The 5,950-nt window shown below is 35.8% G+C and overlaps 1 non-coding gene across 1 annotated transcript; it reads left to right on the top strand.

The window, feature by feature from the left end:
• Positions 1 to 5,398: 5,398 nt before the first annotated feature.
• Positions 5,399 to 5,517, top strand: LOC112472918. The gene has a single exon (XR_003043805.1). It is a non-coding gene; the product is annotated as a 5S ribosomal RNA (ribosomal RNA).
• The last annotated feature ends 433 nt before the right edge of the window (positions 5,518 to 5,950 follow it).

Here is a 5,950-nt window from a genome sequence, read left to right as displayed (position 1 = left end):
TTTTAATATGATGAAAGGTTGGAACCTTTTTCCAATGACAAGGAAATGAGAGAATATAATGGAATGATGTCTTGTAATTTTTATAACTTCCAAATAGCAAATGAGAGTCGTTCATTTATTCACTGAAGTTTCCTTCCAGAATCACAGAATTACTCCTACACAGCAATTAGAAGAGGGAGATGGATGTTTAAGCGTTAGCTGTAACTTGTCTTTCTGAGGAGGAGGGGACTAAGTTTATATTGTTGGCAATGGGAAAAGTTAATTAACAAATAGAAAATTTTAGTTATTACTTCCCTGTATTCTGAAAAGTTTTTCTAAACTGAAAAGTTAAATGAACCATCACTAATTTTTAAGGGTTTTCTTTTAAAAAGGAATTCAAGGTAAATAATCTAAATTGTTTTAAGTTTTAATCTTTGCTTTAAAAATATGATTCTTTGGGAGGAAGATTTCTTATCTATCATTTCTCAAAGACCATGGCTGGGCAGCTCAATGGGTAGGAGTATAAAGCTAACAATTCCACATGTTAAGTCCATTGTAGGCCTCTCAGCTGCCTTCCATCTCTAGATCACAGCCAAACTTGCCAGTGTGTCACAGCTCACAAAGGGCACTGGGCAAGAGAAGGGGGAGGGTTTGAAACAGAGTCATCCTCCTTGAGAAATAGCTCAGAGTTGATGTTTTACTCTAAGTGACACATTTTCTTAAGACAAGGAGATATGTAACCCATTATGAATTATTTTCTTGATTGCCAGAAAGGCCAGAACAATTCTAGCATTCAGTTGCAGTAACTTCTCTATCTTCACCTCCTAGTCCATTCCTATCCCTCCTCCTTTCCTGGTGGATTTGCTGATTTTTCTTTCTTATATTTCCTTTAACTGATGTAGGTATATGTTCTCTCTCTCTCTCTCTCTCTCTCTCTCTCTCTCTCTCGCACACACACACAGTAAGCCCCTTCAAATCATCTTTAGAATTTCTTGGCTATTAGATTTAAGGACAGCTGACTCACTTAACAGCATACCCCAGTAGGTAAATGTTACTTCATCTTTACCTTGAATCTTTCTTTCTTTTTGACACTTCGTTTCTTCATCTCTACTTGACATTTGTTTTCTCATCTATGTACTTTACTAGTGAGCTCTGAGAAAGGAATAACAAAAAGTTAATGAAAAAGGACATGTACGTTAGTATCCTGTGTATTCAAGCTCTTCTAAGAGCATTATTTTTTTGCTGAGAGTTGTGTGCTTCTGCCAAGAGTGAAAAAGTAGAAAATAGAATTTTTTTTCAAATTTATTCAGCTTTATTGATGAAAATATATTAAGTTCACACATAATCTAAGTGAAGCATGACAAAAACAATGTATGAACTTTTGCAATTCACAAATTACAACCAGTCAAGAAGCATCAGGTTCTTCTGGTATAATAATCTAAGCATGGTGTTTTCTATGATTTTCAAGACTGAGACTCATTGTTTAATAAACAAGGATGTACAATAATTTTATGTACTTAAAATTATTTGTCTATACTGTCTCAGATATCGCTAAAGAATTCTTTAATTCATCCACATCATTAAATATTCATGACTCCAACCATGGCTACTACAAAAAAAAACACAATTTTAATGAACTGCCATCTTATTTTTCTTAGAGAGCAATTGATAAAACTAGTTAAAATTCAGAATATTCCTCAGTCTTACACTAATGCAAAAAATGACGACTTGAATACCTATGTCATGATGACTTTCATCAATGTTCTAAGTCACACATGAACACCATCTCTATTTCTAATTTCTTCATACATCATACATTGCGGTGCACTTACTCTTCAAGTGAAAAGTAGATCATAGTGAATTCCACCCCTTATACAGAGGCTCTCAACTCCTAAGTCACCAACAATCAAACCCACAATTCACATGCATACTGTGAAGAAAATAGGATTTTGAAGATGTAGTTTTATTTCTTACTGCTTTAAACCAAGAGATTAGTTGTTACAACAAAATCACTCAGTTGCTGTCCTCTGCAGCAATGTTCTAATTTTATATTTGTCCTAATCTAAATATATGTGACTTTGAAGCCATGTCAAATCCTTTTTGGAAAAAGATGGTGTGTAAATAAAACTGCTTTTTTTGGGCCTTGTCTGCTGTTTTAGTGTTTTATATACCATGATTTGTCTCCATCATTCATTCATTAACTCATCATTCAACATTCATTCATTTAGTAAACATTTAGTGAGCATATCTCCTGAGTGTGACAAGGCCATAAAGTTGCCCTATTTATCCTTTGTCTGACCAAATTTTAGGACACTCACAAACTTTGGCTCTGAATCCTTGCACAGTTTTGCTACTGAAAGTGCAAGACTCCCAGTTCTCTCCTTTGCAATATACTCTGTGGAGGAGCAAGGTCTTCCAAGATCTGAGCTAGAGAGCATTTGATTGAGACTGCTCTGGGTTACAAATGTATTTTTTGATGACTTCGAACTATGTTTCCTTCCTTCCTTCCTTCCTCCCTCCCTCCCTCCCTCCCTCCCTCTCTCCCTCCTTCCCTCCCTCCCTTCTTCCCTCTCTCTCCTCTCTCCTCTCTCTTTCTTTCATTCTCTTTGCTGTCTTCTTCCTTAGAGTGAGTTCTGTCATCCTGAACCACGCACCCACTCCGTAGCCAAAGGTTGGGTCACTCTCTGCCTTCCTACTTTATCCCAGACTTTTAATTCTAGTATGGGAGACTGTCAATCTCTAAATCCCTTTGTGATTCCTCTCAAGAGGCCCAGAGGTCATCATATAGATAGGAATCTTTATGTTCTGGCCTGTCAGCTCAGAGTTTCTCATGTGAATTTGCAGATTAGGCTCCTACCATTATTCATGCTTTACTGTATGAAAATTGTTAAAATACCAAGAGATTATTTTTAAGCCAGTTCGCTATAACTGTATGTTAGCCAGTTAATCAGTTATAAAGTCCTTATAAGGAAAGTACTGTAACATGAGTTAGCACACGAACTCTGCAAACAGATACAGGCTATGCCACTTATTAGCTGTGACCTTTGACAAGTACCTAACTTCTCCAAGTCTCAGTTTTCTCATCTGTACAACAGGGCATCTGCACAACACTGCTGTGAAGATTAAAAGAGACAACCCATGTCAATTACATAGCACAGTGTATGATAAATTGTAATTGCTCTACAAATGTTTGTCATTTTTATTATTGTATCCCCCCAAAATGCAAGCCCTAAGAGGGCAGGCATTTCCATCTGTTTTGTTCTCTGCTGTATCTCAAGTGCCTGGAACACAGTTTTGTACATAGCAGATACTCATTAATTATTTGTTGAATGAATTAATAATGTGCTTAATATATTTTTTCTAATTCCCACAATGTTAGGTATATGTAAATGTCTATTAAAACCAAGTATCCTGGAACATTATAGCTATAGAACCTGAGAGATCAAGACCAACACATTCATTTTATAGATAAAGAAACTGGGTTCAGGGAGGTCGAGTGAGTTGTCCAAAGTCATAGATTCTGATTAGGGCAGTGTGAATGGTTAAGTGCCCAGACTCCAAAGCCAAATTACACAGGTTCAAATCCCTATTCCCACTTACTAGCTGTATGGTTTGTGCAGGTTGTTTCACTTCTCTGTACCTCAGTTTCCTCATGTGTAAATTGGAGATAATGAATGATAGCCCCTAACTCATAGAGTGTATATGAGCATTAGACAATTTAATATATGTACCTGGCATTTAATAAATGCTATATGTATTAGCTACTATTATTATTAGTTGTGGGGTTAAGAGTTTTCCTACTTTCAGTAAAAGGTGCTTCCCAGTACATTGGTTGGTTGATGTATTTCTCAGCTGGAATGAATGACATTATCCAAGTTTCTATAAAATATATCATTGCTTCTGTGAAAGGTAGAGCAGATTAGTCTGCCTCAGATCTCATCCTATGTCTGGTGGTTTTTTGCTGTAACATTTAGATTTCAAATGCAGCATTGTTTACCTGGTCATCTGGAATGAGAATATGTACTTTTCTTGGTGCTGAAAGTGTGTCTGGTACAAATACTATTCAGGGTCTTTGTCATCTTTTAATTCCTACTGTCTTGCACATATTAGAGTTTAGTTAAATATTTCAGTTAAATAGAGTTCAGTTTTTTGTTGAGTACCCTCTTTTAGATCCTTTGTCATATGATCATGCGGAAATAGCAGGAGTCAACGAAGTTTTTCTATTAAGGACAGATAGTAAATATTTTAGGCTTGTGGGCCACAAAGTTTCTATCACAATTACTCAACACTGCCATGAAAGCTGCCACAGATATAAACAAATGAATATGTCTGTGTTCCTATAAAACTTTATTTACAAAAACAGGTGACCAGTCCATGCATGGGTCATAGTTCGCCAGCTCCTAGCTTACAGAGTATCAAGAGGCTTAGAGACAAAAATTAATAAAAGCAATAAATCTAGTTAGGAACACGTACTCAAATGAATTTTAAGCATTTAATTTCTATTAAACTAATGAGCAGAAGTTTAACGCATAAATGAATTCATCTGAATTATAAGCTTTTGTTCTGGATGTTGTCTGGATCTGCTTTATTCATGTTAGTAAATGAATCAAGCATCAAAGACCAAAACAAAGTTAACAAAGCACAGATTAGTGTGGAAGCCAAGTGCAGTGGTTCACACTTAGTGCTTATTTATTCTTTTGGATTCTTATACTTGATTCTTTCTGAGCGCCAGTAGTTGTCAACCATACAACTTAGGGTATAGTTGGTCAGTGGCTCATGAGGATAGTAAAGCACTACTGGGGAGTCCTACTTGCCCTCTGCCTATTACTTCTACCCCAAAACCTACATAATAAAGTCTCTATTCTTGCTTTTTTAAAAGTGTGGCAGAAAACAGCAGTGAGGAGGTACCTATTTATTCATGTGACAACCGACCAAACGTCTATTCTATAACAACGATTATGGGCAGCCAGAGGACAAAGCTGAAAGGATACAAAAATGCACTATCCCTACTCTCATAGAGCTCACAGCTACTGAGGGTGACAAACCAGTAAACAGTCAATAACACTTACAATAGAGTGTTATCATTAGTGTCACTGGAAAACATTGTCTAGTCCAAGAATTTTAAAATCATATAGTATATTATTTGGTTACTGGAGACTTACATTGGACCTTGAGGAAGTTCAGACCTTATAGTTAGTATAGGTAAAATTAACTTCTATTATAACAGTTAATTTTATATGCATATGAATGTGCTTCAAACCAAATCATCCTTAGAAATAATACATTCAGAAAGTAAAGAATTAGTCTAGGGTATTTTGTTATAGCAGCCTGAGGAAACAAATGTGTGGATATATTATCTATTTAAAAGTCAAATAAAGAAAAATGATTCCATTAAAAAAAGAAAATAAGAATTTTTCCCGTCTACGGCCATGCTACCCTGAACAAGCGTGATCCCATCTGATCTCAGAAGCTAAGCAGGGTTGGGCCTGGTTAGTACTTGGATGGGTGACCACCTAAGAAGATCAGGTGCTGTAGGTGTAAAAAATAAAAAATGAAGTTTTGTAAGTTGACAAGTTCCTTGCAATGTGAGGTACCAACCAAGGGTTGCCTCACCTAAAAAAAAAAAAAAAAAAAAAGAATTTTTCCCATTTGGTTAGTGTATGAAATAACCATTAATGATCCCAACTTCTTGGACATTTGTCTGGAAGGATAACAAAGCAAAACAAACAGACCTGGGAAGAGGCAGAATCCTTCATTTTCTCATGATCAATACTAAGCTGCTCAGAACAGGGTGCTGAAAATAAGGAAGAAATATCACTCGTTATAAATATGTGTCATGACTAAACCCTATCTGATATATTTGGCATAGGCGAATAATTGGAAATTCTATTTATGGTCCTATTTACACTTCTATTGTCAAAATTAATGATTCATTATAAGTGAAAGGTTTTGCCTATATTCATCACCATCA

The sequence above is a fragment of the Pteropus alecto genome, unplaced genomic scaffold, assembly GCF_000325575.1.
Source record: "Pteropus alecto unplaced genomic scaffold, ASM32557v1 scaffold139, whole genome shotgun sequence".
In the NCBI taxonomy this organism is placed as follows: domain Eukaryota; kingdom Metazoa; phylum Chordata; class Mammalia; order Chiroptera; family Pteropodidae; genus Pteropus; species Pteropus alecto.
The sequence above is the reverse complement of the archived record's forward strand: the minus strand, read 5'-3'. Positions and strand labels throughout refer to the sequence as shown.